Consider the following 20,336-nt stretch of genomic DNA (forward strand, 5'->3'; position numbering starts at 1 on the left):
CAGCCCATCCAGCTAATACAGATTCAAATCTACCAGAACTGGTCCCGAAGCCTCAAGAATCTATGGGCCTCACTTTGCACCATCTCTCCTACTACATTTTCACCTGCACTGCTCTCCTGTTTCTACATTTGTCAGTGCGTGGAAACAAACCTGAGATTAAAACCTTTGAGAAACAAAGGACTGCAGATGCTGGAATCTAGATGAAAAATACTATGATGCTGGAGGAACTCAGCAGGCCAGGCAGCATCTGTGGAGAAAACCTTTAAGGTCCTCTTTCTTAGTCTCTTTTCTAAATCCTTAAAACCTACCTGCAGCACCTCTCTTTTTCTATTGATGTGTTCCACAACAGTTTTTCTGCTTTGGAGGCTGTTGAGGAGGATGACTTGCAGGGATCAAGCAGTAGTAGCCAGGTCTCTGGCACTGGGACCGGTCCTGCTGCTCAGAAGGGAAGGGAGGAGAAGAGGAAGGCAGTAGCGATAGGGGATTCAATAGTCAGGGAAACAGATAGGAGGTTTTGTGGCAGTGAGCATGAATCCTGGATGGTATGTTGCCTCCCAGGTGCCAGGGTCCGGGATGTCACTGATCAGGTCCACAGGATTCTTGAGCGGGAAGGAGAACAGCCAGAAGTCGTGGTTCATGTTGGTACCAACAACATAGGTAGGAAGAGGGATGAGGTCCTGAAAAGTGAGTTTAGGGAGCTAGGCAGAAGGCTAAAGAACAGGACCTCAAGGGTAGCGATCTCGGGATTCCTGCAAGTGCCACGCGATAGTGAAGGTAGGAATAGGAGGAGATGGCAAATAAATGCGTGGTTGAGAAGTTGGTGCAGGAGGGAAGGTTTTAGACTTTTGGACCATTGGGATCTCTTCTGGGGAAGGGGGGACCTGTACAGAGAGGACGAGTTACACCCAAACCTAAGGGGGGCCAATATCCTTGCAGCCAGGTTTGCTAGGGTGGTTCAGGAGGGTTTAAACTAGTTTGCGAGGGGGATGGGAACCGGAGGAGTAGGTCAGAGGAAGAAGGGGATGGGAAAGAGTCAGATCTAACAGGTAGGGAGGTTTTGAGGAAGGAGAAGCAGAGTACAGGCTATAAAAGTAGTAAGGTGGATGGGCTAAAGTGCATTTTCTTGAACGCAAGAAGCATCAGAAATAAGGAAGATGAACTGAGAGCTTGGATAAGTACATAGGACTACGATATTGTGGCTATTACAGAGACATGGCTGACACCAGGGCAGGAATGGATATTGAATATTCCTGGCTTTCAGTGTTTTAAAAGGGATAGGGAGGGGGGGGAGAAGAGGAGGAGGGGTGGCAATACTGGTCAGGGACACTATTACAGCTGCAGAAAGGGTGGATCATGTAGAAGGATCCTCTCTAGAGTCAATATGGGTGGAAGTTAGGAACAAGAAAGGAGCAGTTACTCTACTGGGAGTATTCTATAGGCCCCTGGTAGCAGCAGGGATATTGAGGAGCAGATTGGGAGGCAGATTTTGGAAAGATGCAAAAATAACAGGGTTACTATCATGGGAGACTTCAACTTCCCAAATATTGATTGGCACCTGCTTCGTACCAAAGGTTTAGATGGGGCGGAGTTTGTTAAGTGTGTCCAGGAAGGATTCCTATCACAGTATGTTGACAGGCCGACTAGAGGGAATGCCATATTAGATCTAGTTTTAGGTAATGAACCAGGTCAGGTGACAGATCTATCAGTGGGTGAGCATTTGGGGGACAGCGACCACTGCTCCATAACCTTTAGAATTGTCATGGACAGGGATAGGAGCAAAGAGGACGGGAAGATATTTAATTGGGGAAAGGCGAATTATGAGGCTATAAGGCGAGAACTTGAGAGTGTAAATTGGGATGACATTTTTGAAGAGAAATGTACTGTGGAGATGTGGTCGATGTTCAGGGATCTCTTGCAGGATGTTAGGGATAAATTTGTCCTGGTGAGGCAGAGAAGGAATGGCAGGGTGAGGGAACCATGGGTGACAAGTGAGATGGAACAACTAGTTAGGAAGAAGAAGGCAGCATACATAAGGTGTAAGCAGCAAGGATCAGATAGGGCTCGTGAGGAATATAGAATAGCAAGGAAGGAAATTAAGAAGGGGCTGAGGAGAATGAGAAGGGGACATGAAAAGGCTTTGGCGAGTAGGGTTAAGGAGAATCCCAAGGCTTTTTTCTCGTATGTGAAGAGCAGAAGGACGGCTAGAGTAAAGGTAGGTCCAATTAAAGACAAAGGTGGGAAGATGTGCCTGGAAGCTGTGGAAGTGGGTGAGGTTCTCAATGAATACTTCTCTTCAGTATTCACCAAGGAGAGGGGTCTTAATGACGTTGAGGACAGTGTTGATAAGGGTAATGTTCTCGAGTATGTAGATATCAAGAGAGCGGATGTGTTGGAGCTGTTAGAAAATATTAGGACAGATAAGTCCCCGGGGCCTGACGGAATATTCCCCAGGCTGCTTCGTGAGGTGAGGGAGGAGATTGCTGAACCATTGGCTAGGATCTTTGTGTCCTCGTTGTCCACGGGGATGGTACCGGAGGATTGGAGGGTGGCGAATGTGGTCCCCTTATTCAAAAAAGGTAGTAGGGGTAGTCCAGGGAATTACAGACCAGCGAGCCTTACGTCTGTGGTGGGTAAGGATTCTAAGAGATAGGATCTTTGAACATTTAGAGAATCATGGACTGATTAGGGACAGCCAGCATGGCTCTGTGAAGGGAAGATCTTGCCTCACAAGCCTGATAGGGTTCTCTGAGGAGGTGACCAGGAAGATTGATGAGGGTAGTGCAGTAGATGTGGTCTACATGGATTTTAGTATGGCGTTTGACAAGGTTCCGTATGGTAGGCTTCTTCAGAAGGTCAGAGGCCAAGGGATCCAGGGACGCTTGGCCGTGTGGATTCAGAATTGGCTTGCCTGTAGAAAGCAGAGGGTTGTGGTGGAGGGAGTGCATTCAGATTGGAGGTCTGTGACTAGTGGTGTCCCACGGGGATCGGTTCTGGGACCTCTACTTTTTGTGATATTTATTAATGACTTAGATGAGGGGGTGGAAGGGTGGGTTAGCAAGTTTGCAGATGACACAAAGATCGGTAGTGTTGTGGATAGTGTGAAGGGCTGTCGAAGCTTACAGAGGTATATTGATAGGATGAAGAGCTGGGCTGACAAGTGGCAGATGGAGTTCAATATGGAGAAGTGTGAGGTGGTACACTTTGGAAGGACAAACTCCAAGGCGGAGTACAAGGTAAATGGCAGGATTCTGGGCAGTGTGGAGCAGCAGAGGGACCTGGGGGTTCATATCCACAGATCACTGAAAGTTGCCTCACAGGTGGATAGGGTAGTTAAGAAAGCTTGTGGGATGTTAGCTTTCATAAGTCGTGGGATCGAGTCTAAGAGCCTTGAAGTAATGATGCAGCTTTACAAAACTCTGGTTAGACCACACTTAGAGTACTGTGTCCAGTTGTGGTCGCCTCATTATAGGAAGGATGTGGAGGCATTGGAGAGGGTGCAGAGGAGATTTACCAGAATGCTGCCTGGATTAGAGAGTATAGATTATGAGGAGAGACTAAAGGAGCTAGGGCTTTACTCATTGGAGAGAAGGAGGATGAGGGGAGACATGATAGAGGTATACAAAATATTAAGAGGAATAGCTAGAGTAGACAGCCAGCGCCTCTTTCCCAGGGCACCAATGCTCAGTACAAGAGGGCATGACTTTAAGGTAATGGGTGGGAAGTTCAAGGGAGATGTCAAAGGGAGGTTTTTCACCCAGAGAGTGGTTGGTGCATGGAATGCGCTGCCTGGGGTGGTGGTGGAGGCTGATATGTTGGTCAAGTTCAAGAGATTGTTAGATAAGCATATGGAGGAATTTAAGATAGAGGGATATGTGGGAGGAAGGGGTTAGATAGTCTTAGGTGTGGTTTGAATGTCGGCACAACATGGTGGGCTGAAGGGCCTGTATTGTGCTGTATTGTTCTATGGTTCAATGGTTCTATTTGGCTCACACCCTTCCCCAGTAGAAGACTTTCAACCCTTTCAATGATGCCTGAGAATCAGCGAAGCAATACATTATGCAGGACACACATTGATTGTTGCAGAAACATCTGTCTGCTACCCTAATTATGGAATCCCCTATAACCACTGTATTGCCATACTTTATTGTTGCCCAATGTGCAGTCCTTTGCCCCATGGTGCCATGTTCTGAAATGCACTCCTTCAAGGTGCTATCACCACCACCAATCTCCATTACTGAATACTAGTTTTGTAGTGGCGCACTTGAGAGTCCCACTTTTCCTGCTCCTTCAGGTAAACACCCATTTGCTATCATGAACTTTCTTTGGCTACATGGTGACCACCCCCAACCCCCCCTCAGGATATTACAATTCAGGAAACTATCAATCTCCCGAATACTCTGCAGTGACTCCAGTTGCCTCTCAGGGTCAGAACTCCTAAGTTTGAGCTCAGACAGTTGAAGGCACTTCCTGTGCACATGTTATCCCAGAAGCACACAAAATGTCCTGATACTCCCACACGGCAAAGAATTTTCAGGTAATAGTTCTCTGATACCCATCCTTGATTGAGGAAGCCTTGAATTTCTCCTCTATTCATTTTCAAAATGTTACCATAATTGAACTGCCTCTATTTTCAACTTAGTTTCATTGTTAAAGCTATAAGATTAAGTTAAGATAAGATAAGATATTTATTTATTAGTCACATGTACATCGAAACACACAGTGAAATGCATCTTGTTGCATTACTGAGAATTTATTTGGGGGCAGCACGCAAATGTTGCCACTCTTCTGGCACCAACATAGCATGCCCACAGCTCCTAACCCGTACGTCTTTGGAATGTGGGATGAAACCAGAGCACCCAGAGAAAACCCACGCAGACACAGGGAGAACGTACAAACTCCTTACAGACAGTGGCCAGAATTGAACCAGGGTCACTGGCGCTGTTGTAGCGTTATGCTAACCGGTACACTATCGTGTGCAGTTAATTAATAGATAATTTTTACCTTCTTATTAACCCTTTAATCTTCTTAAATACCATCAAATAAAAAGTTATCTTGAAACGTTAACTCCCTTTTTCTCTCCAGAGGTGCTGCCTGACCTGCTGAGTATTTTCCATTTTTTTTATTTTAGGTTTCCAGTATTTGCAGCTACTTTTGCTTGTCAATTAGTTATGATAGTCTTTAGCATACTCGATTACCAATTCCATTGACAAAGCAATTTTGCATTTAAATTCAAATGTCAGATTGTGTGTGCAGAACAGTCTTGACTAAATTTATTGATCTATTGGGCCACACACAAAGCAAGATATGATCTAAAAGAGTACTAAAACTAATAAAACAATGCGCTCACCAATTGACTCACTCTGTTTTGACATTCAATTAGATCAACACTGATCTTTTATCTCAGTACCACTTTCCTGCACTAATTCTATTTCCCTTGATTCCCTTAATATGCATAAATCTGTAGATCTCTGTATTGCATGATTACCATCCAATATAGCTGCCATATGTTACTTCTGAATTCCACCCCATTGTACACCTTCCTTTGTTCTTTCATTCCCTTCTTTCTCCTCCCCTGTTTATCCACCTCATTCTACATTAAAATTATTTGCCTCCCTAACCCTTTCCTTTTTGGAAAGATCAGCAATCTGAAACATTGATTGTGTTTTTCTTCATTTGCTGCCTGACCTGATAACTGTTTCTATACTCTCTTCATGTAGTAGAAGAATATAAGAATGAGAAGAAGGAGTAGGCCACTCACCCCTTTGTAACTGTCTGCCATTCAATGAGATCATGGCGAATCTTTTACCCTTGCAACACCTTCCTACTCTAACCCCATATCCCTTGATTCCCATAATACATAAAAGTCCATTAATCACTTGTTTGAATACATTTAACAACTGAGCCTTCACAGTCTCTTATATATAGAATTCCAAAGTTTCACTTCTTCTTTGGTGTAGAAATTTCTTCTAATCTATGTCCTAAATGGCCAATTGCTTATATTGAGATTATGACAGCTGATTCTAGACCCTCCAGCTAGGGGAAACATCATCCTTGTCTTTATTCTGTCACACCCCCTTAGAATTTTGTATGTTTCAATGAAATCACCTCTTATTCTGCTAAACTCAATGGAGCATAGGCCTATTCTACTTAATCTCTCTTCACTGGACAAATAACTGCTGAGTAGAGGATGCTCACCATCATAATCAGGTTGAGGGTGGTGGAAGACCATGGGAGAGCCCTAATGTATATGTAACTTAAAGTGGGCCTACTTGAGGTAGTTTAATTGTGCAGAACTCAGTCAACTCCCCTTTAACTAATGGAGAAGCAGCCTTACAGGTACTGTAAAGAATGACTTCTGTGTCTGTGGCCTGCTGTGTGTGTGTGCCACTTATGAATGGTCAAAAATCATAAGCCTCAATTGTTTACCATTGAAAATAAAATGCCAAACTTTATAAGAGAAGGACTGCAGATGCTGGAATCTAGATAAAAAAAAAACAAGATGCTGGAGGAAATCAGCAGGCCAGGCAGCTTCCGTGGAGGAAAACAGTCGGTCAACGTTTCGGGTCAGGACCCAAAACGTTGACCATCTGCTTTTCTCCACAGATGCTGCCTGGCCTGCCGAGTTCCTCCAGCATCTTGTTTTTTCTCAGCCAAACTTTATAATCCATGCAATTTAATCCATAAATTTCATTATACTCTTGCATGGTGCAAATAGGTATTGTGCTATGTGATAGAACTTCAAAGCCACAAATTGCAAGGATCTCCCAGATGCTTGTCATACATGACTAACCAAGATTTTAGTGTTCTAATTAAGTACACTCATCCTTGGGCTGAATAACACAGAAAAATATGTCCCCTATAATATCTTTTCTCAAGGTAAGAATAAAAAGTGGTGGATGGCTGCAGTGGTATCAACATACTCATCTTGGCCCATTTCCTGAATAAAGTAAATGCTCTTGCATCGGCCTCAACTCCTTTATAGTCCCAAGGGACAAAACCAGGATAACTCCAGAAAATACTGGAAATACTCAACAGGACAGACAGCACCTGTGTAGAGAGAAACAGAATCAACCTCTCAGTGTCGACCTTTCATCAAATTTCTTGACCTAAAAAGTTGATTCTGCTTTTATCTTTGTGGATGCTGCCTGCACTGTTGAATGTTTCCAGTATTTGCTGTTTTTATTTCAAGTTTCCAGAAAATTCTATTTGTTCTGATCATAGAATTCTTGCCATCTCACATTAATTTTAATCCAGGCATTCCCTGAGTAAAGCCAGCAAAATCTAAGCAAATTTTTTTTGTCCTAACATGTTCTAACATGTATAAGAATTTTCTCAGGTTTAGAGGAGTCTGATGCCCATAAGTCCTCTAAGAGTCTTGTAGGAGTTTATTCTTACTGCACCACACTGCCCTTTATCTACATGTACAACAGCATTATCCAGGGATTGTGAATTCTTCTTGAGCTCTTAAGTCAAGTCAAGTTTATTGTCATATGCACAAGTACGGTGAGGTACAGGTGGAATGAAAAACATGCTTGCGGCTGCATCACAGGCATGTAGGTTCAGACAACACACAGAACATAAATTATGCATAAATTATACAAGAAAGCAAAGAAAAAAAAGACAAAAAACACTAGTAGAAAAAAACCACCATCAGAGACAAATCCATGGTAGAGTGGTCTGTAGTGTTCTGTTGTTGAGGTAGAATTTGGGTTGTGCAGGTCAGTTCAAGAACCTGATGGTTTGCTGTTCATGATAGCTGTTCATGAACCTGGTGATGTGGGACCTCAGGCTTCTGTACCTCCTGCCTGATGGTAGCAATGGGAAGAGTGCGTGACCTGGATGGTGGAGATCCTTGATGATAGATGCCATCTTCTTGAGGCAACACCTCATGTAAATTCTTTCAATGGTGGGGAGGGCTGTGCCCATGATGGACTGGGCTATGTCCACTACTGTCTGCAGCCTCTTGCATTCCTGTGCATTGGAATTGTCATACCAGACCATGACGCAACAAGTCAACATACTTTCAACAGTGCATCTGCAGAAGTTTGTTAGAATGTTTAGTGATATGCCAGATCTTCTTAAGCTTCTAAGACAGTAGAAGTGCTGGCGTGCCTTGGGAGACCTCTTTGCAAAACACCTCTGTTCATTTGCATGGGTAATCCTGAGCTTCCAGTTGTCTGTTACTTTAATTCTCCATCTCAGTCCCACTCTGATCTCTCTTACAATGTTCCAACAGAGCCTAAATGTAAGCTTGAAAAGCAACATTTAAATTCTGATGAAAGGTCATCAACCTGTATCATTAACTGTTTTTCTCTGTGCACAAATGCTTCCTCACTTGCTGAATATGTTCAACATTTACTTTCATATCAGATATCCTACATCTGCAATGTTTTTATCTCACAGTTCTGGCACTGTTTTATCCTTTATCTCATCTATACTCACTCATCTATTTAGAACTCCTCCAGACAGGTCAGTTGTGATTAACAAGTCTTCACCATCCTCTCCCAGCTGGTACTTAGGACAATACATTCTGTTCTGACTGAAGAATAAAGATGGCGGATGTAAAAGGCCTTATTCATCACAACAAGCAGGCATTCTCCTGTAGACACTGAGATATTCTCAGTGGAATCTGAATTTTTTTGGCATAAATATGCTATCAATCTCCCTGGAGATCGCTAATATTTTTGAGATGAGAATACAGAACAACAGTTATGATCAAAATCAGTTTGTTCAATGAGCACAACTTATCTTTCTGTAATGACTGGAACTACAGAATATGCAATGAGTCATCTCAACAGTGAGTCATGTCAACAGTGAGTCATGCCAATTGACTTAAGCTAGGTCTTTTCCAATTGTTCCTCCAACATTTCTGACTTCCCGATCATAGGCAAAAATTATCACTGCACTCATTTTTATAAACCTACCTTTCCTCATCAACTTTTCTGTTTCTCAAAAGTCTATTTATCTCACTCCTATCTGTTCACAGAGAGGGATCAAATTAGGTGTATAATAACTATCTGATGTCTTGATAGTTGATGGAGATGTGATTCAGTCAGGGACACTGGGTCTGGTGTGAGTGAAGAGTGCCAGGTTTTCCCATAGTGAAGACATAATCATTCCCCAGGAGAAAGAAGGGACACACCTGCTCCCTGATCTGTAAGGTTCACTGTATATTCTCTAATGATACTCAGCTTTGATTCTTCTTCTTCAGATTAGACACTGATTCAAGCCATCAAGAAAGATGTTGAACCCTTACAAGCCTTGTTTCACTTTGTCAGTGAAGTGAAGTATTGGTCTTTCATTACACCACTTCAGTCCTTTGGTTGCCCATAAATTAAAACCTTGAGTTTTGCAGTGTAAGACCTTCCCTCAATACTTTAACCAACAAAGCATTTAAGCTCTTGGATGGAATCCAGGGCAAGGGCCTCTGGGATTTGGTTGTTGGTGAATCATACACTAGTCCCAAGTCACACTTTTCGAGGTCAACATTGGTGAAAGGTATTCATTCTGTTCCCTTCCTTTGACTATGTAGCCCAAGATTCACCGCCATAAATGTAAATTAAGGACTTGTTTGATATACGGATATCGCATGGTGAGTACCTGTTGCTCCAGACACAGACAGTAATCTTGCTGACTGAGGCTTTGTCAATGCATGCATCCAATTTTCTATCAAAATTTATTGAACTGTCAACATATGAGCCAAAACAGCAGATAGCGTCCACATTTTCAATACCTTATTGATTTTATTTAAATATATGCCTAATCTCAGTATCTAGTTGGATAGATCAATCCCAAAGCCCAACAAATTCAAAATTAAGGAAAGCCAGATTATCCCATAACTCTAGGGAATAAACCTCAAACAGATCCAATGCACTAGTCACAGCCGATGTTCAGAAAATTATTCTGAGTTTCGCACATCTCGTCAACCCAGCTATCATACTGGAAAATCAAAGTGGATTTCTTCTCAAAAAGTAGAGCTTTCCATAGAATAAGCATAGACCACAAAGTTTTCTTTAGCCTGTCTAAGTATATGAGACATTTTTTGAGAAAGTCTTTCTAGAAATTAGGTCAATGTTCAAATATTGGACAAGCTTAATGTCTGAAATCCTAGAGTGTCTTCTTCATTACCACAAGGGCAGCAAAGTTGGACTCACAGTGCCTGCAGTCAAGGAAGCTGATTCTTTCCCAAGTTCTGGGGACCTACTGCAGATGTGATATATCAAGGAAAGCAAGAGAAGGAAGACAGAGTACAAGGCATCCCTGCTTCCAGTCCTGGCAAATCTACATAAAACATGACGTCAGTTGACTTTTTCTTACCAAATACTGAATCATTTGCCATAGGGTCATTAGACAGTGGGGCAGAGGAAAGTGCACAAGTTAATTAGATAGCCCAAGTAGCCAGAAAATATTGGAATTGAAAGAATAGAAGATCATGATGATTGGATGGCTAGCTGACATTATCCTTTGGCTGAAATATCTGAGGATCAGATCCCTTGGGTTATGCTAATGTAATAAGAGTGCTGGCACAACGTGAACCTTTCATGTGGGCAATATGGATGGATTCTGAGAACTTACAACTGAAGTCAATTTATCTGGAAAAGTAGTCCACCAAGATATGTAACCCAATAGTGTGTGGTTTTGTGGATGTGCACTCCATATTGGAACATGTTAAAAATCCCACACCTTCCCACTCCCACTGAAGTTTCCTTTGCTCAACACCTATAATCAGCTACCAAGGTCCAAATCTTAGAAGTTCCTTCCCTAAAACTATTTGACTCTCTATCTCTCTTTACTGCTTTTAGATGTTCCTTAAAACCTACCTTTCTGACTAAGCATCTGCTTCAATATCTTATTATGTGACTGAGCATATTTTTTTGCTTGATAATACTCCTAGGAAGCAATTTGCAACGTTTTCCCTACATTGAATACATCTTGCAAATGGATACTATGTTATCTTCAAAAAACAGTTCAGCACCGCCTTAAAGTCAGAACTCATTAGTTAAAGAGTGGCTCCAACAATCAGTTAATCACACCCTCAATGCTTATTCCAGGATTTGAAAGCACATATCTCATTCAAGACAATATTGAGGACATAAAGTATTATTGGTACTGTCAGCATGCAAATAAAATTTTACTGCAGCTCCACAATCCTGAAACACAGGTTCAGATACATCTTTATGTTGATAGGGGTCAAGGAGGAAGTTTTCCATTGTCCCAGTGATGAACACCATTTAAAATAGATCAAGTGGTTGTTCAACTCATTTGTGTTTATGAAATCTTATAATTCAGAAAATTTGTTTGCACAGATAGCAAAACTCACTGCAATCCATAAGCAACGTGCTTTGGAATATGTGATTCAACACTAAATCATCTTTAAGTGTTTGGAAAAACTTATTTGCCTAATTGCACAACTAAATTTCTATATTCATAAGTCTCTTGTTCTAATGCCAATGAACATTTGTAATGGGTTATTAGGAAGGATAGAGTTAAGCCAGTAATTTTCACTCTTATTATGAGTAAAACCTCAACACAGTCAGTTTAAAATGGCAGCATGTCATCTGGGGACTTTTGGGTATACACCCTCCAAGTTCCTTTCATTTTTAATTAATGAATATTGTTTTCACCCAGCAGTCACTACTCCAGGTCAACACAAATCAACCAACAGCACATACTGTCCTGCTAATGATCCTCTCATGGTCACTTGATACATCAGTAGGTCCCTTTTGTGTGACATCACTTTGGCCTGTTTGCAATGCAGAGGTTAATTTAGTTCAGGAGGTTGAGCTCAGTTAATTTCTACCAATGTATGTTATCCATACTTAGGACAGCAAAACAAAGATTCATTATTTGTTTTATAAAGAAAACAGAGAAACTTCTAAATCAAATTTTATGAGAAAGATTTGTTTATTTCCATATGACATAATGAAAATCAACTCCATTTTCATTTATTTATTTCACTGTTATCTTTGTTTTCCTTCATTTATTCTGATGTAAAGTGAGGAAAAGGATATATTTTTAAACAGAACAAAATTTTGCGTTGGGTCCCAGCAATATAAATACAACTTCCAGGACAGAGAAAGTGATGGTAAGAACAAATGGCTAAGAAGTAGCAGGGTAAGCATCAGAATTTACTTCTTTGCTTGTATAATTTTGTGAAAACTGACTGTAATGCATCCTAAGGTGGACCATGGACTCTGCTGGAGTTCTGGTAGATTCTACATACAATAACAGTTGCAGGGTACAGAAGCTTCAAACAAGGATGTTTATTCTAACTCTTTTAGCCAGGAACTTGCTACATGTGGTGCTTACATATTTATGTGAGGCAATGGTGTCATGATTTATTTATATAACTACACACAAATACCACCACACTTTGTTTCCTCCTTGAAGAAAGCGTGTGTAAATATTTTTCACAGTTATGTGCTGACATTACAGATTCAATCTGTTGGCTGCTCTGCTTAGCCAATTTGATGTCTTCAATTGTACACTTGTCTCTGAAACTGTGTTCATTCTGTGGAAATAAGGAACCAGTTACCTCTTGATAGCTCACTGCCATTCAGTAACTCTTGGAACAGAAGTTAACTCCATGTCATCATCAGGAATGGACTCAACATCATACACTTCTTTGACCTCAAGTATGTCTCATGCCATTATCATTTGATCTACATGGGCATTTCTGATAAGTACATTTCCACAAAGTACCTCTTCAGACTGCAGATTTAGACTACTTCACTGAAATCCCATTGCTAAGTCTTGTACTTCTTCTATTCTGATGATTAATTCTCTCAGTCAGTCAAAATTATTTTTCTTTTCCTCAAAATGTTGCTTTCTGATTCAATTGCTGCCTCTCCACTTTCCCTCCTAAGTTAAGCTTTACCAAGATCAATTATATGCAAAGATGATGATGCATTAACTCCTCTGACAGCATAAAACTAGTAGTACAGTCTGGAGCAATATAGCATTTAAACAAAAAAGTTAGGCAAATGCACACAAAATGCTGGAGGAACTCAGCAGGTCAGGCAGCATCTATGGAGGGAAATGAACAGTTGATGTTTCGGACCAACACCCAAGGGTTGCTCCAGATTTCCACCATCTGCAGTCTCTCTTGTGTCAAAGTTAGGCAAACGTTGACTCTTTGTGAAGCTAAGGTACCTTGGACACTTACTTCTTTAAGGCATCATTTAACAAGTGCACAGGTCTCTCTGCTTCCCACTGGAACCATGAAGGTATGAAGGAATTAGCAAAAGTTTGATGCTGTTAACTCACATAAGGCTCTTCAAATAAATCGGATGGGAGCAGTGAACCATTGTCAACACTAATTCTGCCATTGTTTTATGTTTAGTGAAGTTGCATCTCAAATTTTCAATGGCATTTTCTGTTGTTGTACAAGAACCTCCATATCTGATTTCAATCCATTTTGAAAATACATCAACCAGCACAAGGAAATCCCTGTTCTGGTTTGTCAAAATTGTCATGAACACATTGGACTTTCTATTGTCATTAGGGTTGCTCAGGTGGTATAACTGTGCATTGCTGAAAAACAGGACACAATTTTCTCCAACAATTAGTCAATGTTTGCCCAATACACAAAACTCCTAGCAATGGCCTTCATATTGACAAGGCATGTAATTCATCTCCAATCCCTAAACTGAGGATACTTTTTAACTTTTAAATGGTCCCCATTTTAAATACCCTTGGTCAGTCAAGGTAGATTTGTAGACCTTATTTAGTATTATATCCTCCTGAGCAATGTACTGGGAAATATTTATTGGCAAGTTGCAATGTGAAAATTGAACCTGCTACAGATAATCTGAACAGAGCATCAGCTTGAGCCCCATCAGTTTCTGGACTTGTTAACCAATCTTTGCCCATCATTGCTGGCCATCCATCATAGTCCATAACAACTACAAGTAAGTCGAGACGTTGGCTATCATAGTACACCATACGTACCAAGACTTTAAAACATGTTATGAATAAGTCTTATGATGACCTTGTTCCTTTTTCTTAACAAAGGATTGAACTTCATGTCTTACATATCCTTCTCCTTATTGGAACAGTCTGCTAGTGTGTCAATTTGCAACCTACTGGCTTTCTATCAATCAAGATTGTGGCCCAAAAGTCTACCTGATCTCAAATTACAGCTGGTAGCCTATGTAGCATAGGCTACATATATAAAACCTATGTAGCATAAAACCTATGTAGCATCGGTTTTATACAAATTAAATTCATTCATGTTCAGCAGTTGTAATACTATACAGATTCTCCTTTTGTGAATTCTTCAGAGAAAGTTGTTCTCTCTGTGTAGATGTTGTGTTTGATACTATATTCCTGTCTGTTGTTTTGTGTTTCAGTGTTCAAACTGCAATGTGTCCTTTCATCTGACATGTGTAAAACCTATATTCTTTCTATGAACAGTTGCTTGGAAATTACTGTTGCTACATCTATAATAGTGGCATGTATCACTTGCAATCACATGATACTGTCCTTATTTCTAAACCAAAGCTTTAGCAGTTGTCCTTTGATTGTAGGTTATCACTAAATTTATGGCTATAGGATAGATTTATTCTACCCTGCCGCCTCCATGGACATTGCAATTCTGTGCACCAAATAAAATTTAAGGCTTTTTTTGTGCACAAGAACTTCCACTGGATTCTTTCATCTTTTCAGCCACATGCATGCCGGTCTCTGAGTGCATGCTCCAAAAACTCTAAAATGCAATGCAATAATGCATTGATAGGTCTTTGAGTCCAACGAGGTAATCACTCAGAGTTTCTCCTGGCTTTCTATTCTCTGTATTCTATCTATAACTCTAGTATCTCAAGCAGCAGAAAGTAGAAGTATTCTTCCAGTCTCCAAACTACCCATGCAACAAGATGTTTGGATCTTTCTGTGGAGCTATTAAGTTGGTGATGTATTTCAGGGCTAATTTTCACAAGTAATATTGTTTCCTTACATTCCCTCACTGCAACACTCAGTGCCTGTACGAAAGAATATTATTGATCTTGAAAAACATCTCCTTCCTCTCCATGCAGAGAATGAACAATTTATATGCCTTACAATACTCCTACAAGATTGTCTAAGATGCATACTTATGTTTCAGTTAATGTGTAATACAGCAGGGAAACAGGCCCTTCGTCCCATCTCGTCTATACCGACCATGGTGCCTACAAAGTTGCTATTTTATTCCCACCAGAAGTGTGTAGCTATACTGTGCCTCCTATGTGTTTGCACTTTTTAATTTGTTCCACTAATTGTAGAAATACACTGCTTTCCCTGCTTTTAATTCACTTGTAAATCAGTTGCTGCAGCTTTAAGAACAAGTGCTGATCTCCAGTAAACAAACAATGTTGTCTGCATGCTCTCTCTCTCTCTATGCTGCTGATCAGACCCACACTAATTAATTTACAGGTCCAAAGAAGCTGTGGTGCTGCAACTTCCTAGCCCTGTTTCCTTGCAGTTTCCTGTTTCCATGGAAGTTTGGAAGTCTCGTAATATCTAGTTCAGAGGAGCTCTGCTCAAAAGGTATGAGAAAGTTGTTTTTTTTAAACTTTTCCAATCTTCATTGGCAATTCTTATGTTTCCTAAAGCAGGCATTGGATACTGCTGAAGCTCTGGTATGCTCCAGTTACAATACTAGTTACATGTTTATTCTAATTCTAACAGCAAGGAATTCTAAAAGTGACACTAACATTATATATTTATAATATATTGGAAATGGCCTTGAAGAGGAGTGGCAGCAGTTGGTGAGCAGCCTTACTCCTGGAGAGCACGAATAGCCAGCAGCTGGAGAGTAGGGAGGTTAAGTCTGTGAGGAGGGGTGGGTCAATTTGGGGAAATGAGAGAGAAAGGAAGAGGGAAGAGAAAATGCTGAGGGAAGAGGGAGTAAAAGGGGAGGGGCCAGAGATGAAGGGTAAACTGAGAAAGACAGTTAAGAAAAGAGAGCCAGCAGTAGGGAGACAGTGAGGTGAACTGCAGCAGGAATGGGACCAGGGTGGGTGAGGTTGTAAGGGATCAGGGACAATGAATGACAATGGTAGCGGCACAATTGTGTAGCAGTTAGCGTAGCGCTATTACGGTGCCAGCGACCCGGGTTCAATTCTGCCGCTCTCTGTAAGGAGTTTGTACGTTGTCCCTGTGTGTCTGCGTGAGTTTCCTCCGGGTGCTCTGGTTTCCTCCCACATTCCAAAGATGTACGAGTTAGGAGCTGTGGGCATGCTATGTTGGCACTGGAAGAGTGGTGACACTTGTGGGCTGCTCCACTCAAATGCAAAAAGACGCATTTCAATGGGTGTTTCGATATATGTGTGACTAATAAATAAATATCAAAAAAAATACCTAAATATCTAGAATGTGTGAAGGTTGTGTGTCAGTGTGTGTATGTGTGTGTACGGGGGGAGTGGGGAATCAGAGTGCATCTGTGTGTGCCTAGAGAGTGTGTGTGTGTGTGTGTGTGTGTGTGTGTGTGTGTGTGTGTGTGTGCCCGTGCCCATCCATGTATGTGTGCATGCTATGTCTGTGCTGCAGAGGCTGATTTGGATATCTGTATCATTGGGCCAAAGACCTAGCTCTGTCAAAACTGTGACAGCTGGCGTGTACCCCACAGGCATGCCTCGGACTTGGTGTGGAAGTAATCCCAAGGAACTGCTTATTCATATTGTGTACACATGGATTGTCTGTGATAGGGTGGAGACCAAAAGAAATTACGTGACTCAGATTAGTGTTGACAGAGAGGTGAAGAGACTTGTCAGGACAACTGATCTGTCTGGAGTGTGTGTAAATAAATGGGGAAATGGGGACACTGGACTGCACTGCGACGAGATACTCGCCCACCTCTTTGTGGGCTGTGCATTTGCAAGGAGGGTGTGGCGAAAGATGCAAGGGTCCTTGTCACGTTTCATCCCCAGCAGCTGCGTAACAGAGGATTCTCTGATCTACGGGCTGTTCCCGGGGATGCACACGGAGACGGACATCAACTGCTGCTGGGAGGTCATCAACTCGGTGAAAGACGCCCTTTGGTCTGCCTGAAACTTGTTGGTCTCCCAGCACTGCGAGACGTCCATGGAGGAATGCTGCCGACTGGCATATTCCAGGCTGCAGGAGTACATGCTGAGGGACACACTGAAGCTGGGTGCAGCCAACGCAAGGGCTCGGTGGTGAAGGGTTCTTCTGCTACTGGAGAAGGAGGGGTGGGGTCAGGCGAGGAAGCCCCTTAAATATTGTAAATATGGGATTGGGGTAGCACCCCAGGGAGCCACACGGTGTGTCATCGGTGCTTTTTTTAATATAAAAAGGTAACACTTTTGATTGATCCATACACGGATGTAAAGGTTTGCACTGTTTTATTGTTGTATATAGTTTGGTTTTTTTTATGATGAATAAAGTTTATTTTGGAATAAAAAATTGCTAACGCTGTATGATACAGAACAGTGGCTGGATACATGAAATAAATGAGGATACCTGCTGAATATTTCTAGCATTTCTATTTTTATTTATGGAAAATTGATCTTTATCTCAAGGGAGTCAAATAAAAGGATACAAGTTATTTTACAGTTATAGATTGACACTATTTGCACCATTGCTCTGGTCACTACAATTATACCTATCTTGGGAGGGTGTAGAACATACAGAATGATACAGGAATACATGGGGAATTTCCAAGAGTCTCCCGAAATTTATGAAAATTACCAGGTGTTGAGGATTTCCTTGTAAACTCTGGTTAACCTAAACTCAGTCCTGCACATTTTTAGGGTTATCCATGTAAGTAAGTAGAGCAATGGAATTCACTTCCTTAGGAAGCTGTTGAATCTAGGCCAATTGAAAGTTTCAAAACTGACATTTTTTGTTGTTTGGCAGACAAGGATATTAAAGGCTACACTTGTACTGTTCCTATAACCCATGTGGAGGGTGGATTATGTGTAATTTATGTTAATTTAAGTTTATGTTGATTTATTGTTTGTAATGTGTTGTTGTGCAGAAAGCTCGTTTCCAAGGCATACCCTGTGTGTAAGACAATAAACTTGACTTTCAACAAGGATTTGGAGAGGCGGGTGCATGTCTCTCTGATGCATAAAATGAGTCAGTAACCCGAGTGGACAGAAACGAAAGGCAGCTAGGTGTTTACTATGGTGTAAAGGTCGGAGAGAGAGAGCGTCTGCCAAGTGGGAGCATTTAACGTGTTGGTTGGGCAAGGTTTCACGGACAAGTTATGAGTGGTGGGCACAGGTGGAGAGTGACTGTTATGTTGTGAAGTCTTCCAGTTGTAAACTAAAATGGGTATCCAGAAAAACAGCGGTGAAACCCCCGGTGCTGTTTACTTGTCCTGGCTCCACCACACGTGCCTCTGCTCTGGCGGGGCACCTGCTCTTCCGGGAAGGGGAGGGGGAAAAGGGGAGGGGGAAAAGGGGAGGGGGAAAAGGGGAGGGGGAAAAAGGGGAGGGGGAAAAGGGGAGGGGGGAAAGGGGAGGGGGGAAAGGAGGAGAAAGGGGAAGGGAAGGGAGGGGGGGAGGGAGGGGGAAAAGGGGAGGGGGGGGAGGGAGGGGGAAAAGGGGAGGGGGAAAGGAGGAGAAAGGGGAAGGGAAGGGAGGGGGGGAGGGAGGGGGAAGGGAAGGGAGGGGGGGGGAAGGGAAGGGAGGGGGGGGGAAGGGAAGGGAGGGGGAAGGGAAGGGAGGGGGGAGGGAGGGGGGAGGGGGGGGAGGGAGGGGGGGAGGGGGGGGGAGGGAGGGGGGAGGGAGGGGGGAGGGGGGGAGGGGGGAGGGAGGGGGGAGGGGGGAGGGAGAGGGAGGGGGGAGGGGGGAGGGAGGGGGGAGGGGGGGGAAGGGGAGGGAGGGGGAGGGAGGGGGGGAGGGGGGGGAAGGGGAGGGAGGGGGGAGGGGGAAAGGGAGGGGGGAGGGGGAAAGGGAGGGGGGAGGGGGAGGGGGAGGGGGAAAGGGAGGGGGAAAGGAAAGGGTGGGAGGGGAAGGGGAGGGGGAGGGGGAGGGGGGGAGGGGGAAAGGGGGGAGGGGGAAAGGGGGGAGGGGGAAAGGGGGGAGGGAAAGGGGGGAGGGGAAGGGGGGAGGGGGAGGGGGGATGGGGAGGGGGAGGGGGGAGGGGGGAGGGGAAGGGGGAGGGGGAGGGGGAAGGGGGAGGGGGAAGGGGGAGGGGGGAGGGGGGAGGGGGGAGGGGGAAGGGGGAGGGGGGAGGGGGAAGGGAGGGGGAAAGGGGAAAGAGGGGGAGGGGGAAAGAGGGGGGAGGGGGAAAGAGGGGGGAGGGGGAAGTGGAGGGGAAAATGGAGGGAGGGGGAGGGGGAAAGGGAAAGGGGGGAGGGGGAAAGGGAAAGGGGGGGAGGGGGAAAGGGAAAGGGGGGAGGGGAAGGGGGGAGGGGGAGGGGGGGAGGGGGGAGGGGGAGGGGGGAGGGGGAAGGGGGAGGGGGGAGGGGGAAAGGAGGGGGAAAGGGGAAAGGGAGGGGAAAGGGGAAAGAGGGGGAGGGGGAAAGAGGGGGGAGGGGAAGTGGAGGGGGAAAATGGAGGGAGGGGGAGGGGGAAAGGGGGGAGGGGGAAAGGGAAAGGGGGGAGGGGAAGGGGGAGGGGGGAGGGGGAAAGGGGGGAGGGGGAAAGGGGGGAGGGGAAGGGAAAGGGGGGAGGGGAAGGGGGGAGGGGGAAGGGGAAGGGGGAAGGGGTGAGGGGGAGGGGGAGGGGGGAGGGGGAAGGGGGAGGGGGGAGGGGGAAGGGAGGGGGAAAGGGGAAAGAGGGGGAGGGGGAAAGAGGGGGGAGGGGGAAAGAGGGGGGAGGGGGAAGTGGAGGGGGAAAATGGAGGGAGGGGGAGGGGGAAAGGGAAAGGGGGGAGGGGGAAAGGGAAAGGGGGGAGGGGGAAAGGGAAAGGGGGGAGGGGGAAAGGAAAGGGGGGAGGGGAAGGGGGAGGGGAGGGGGGAGGGGGGAGGGGGAAGGGGGAGGGGGGAGGGGGAAGGGGAGGGGGAGGGGGAAAGGGAGGGGGAAAGGGGAAAGGGAGGGGGAAAGGGGAAAGAGGGGGAGGGGGAAAGAGGGGGGAGGGGGAAGTGGAGGGGAAAATGGAGGGAGGGGAGGGGGAAAGGGGGAGGGGAAAGGGAAAGGGGGGAGGGGAAGGGGGAGGGGGGAGGGGGAAAGGGGGGAGGGGGAAAGGGGGGAGGGGAAGGGAAAGGGGGGAGGGGAAGGGGGGAGGGGGAAGGGGAAGGGGGAAGGGGGAGGGGGAGGGGGAGGGGGAAGGGGGAAGGGGGAGGGGGAGGGGGAAGGGGAAGGGGGAGGGGAAGGGGGAGGGGAAGGGGGAGGGGGGAGGGGGAGGGGGGAGGGGGAAGGGGGAGGGGGAGGGGGGGGAGGGGAAGGGGG

This window comes from Pristis pectinata, chromosome 7 (assembly GCF_009764475.1).
Source record: "Pristis pectinata isolate sPriPec2 chromosome 7, sPriPec2.1.pri, whole genome shotgun sequence".
Classification (NCBI taxonomy): Eukaryota; Metazoa; Chordata; class Chondrichthyes; order Rhinopristiformes; family Pristidae; genus Pristis; species Pristis pectinata.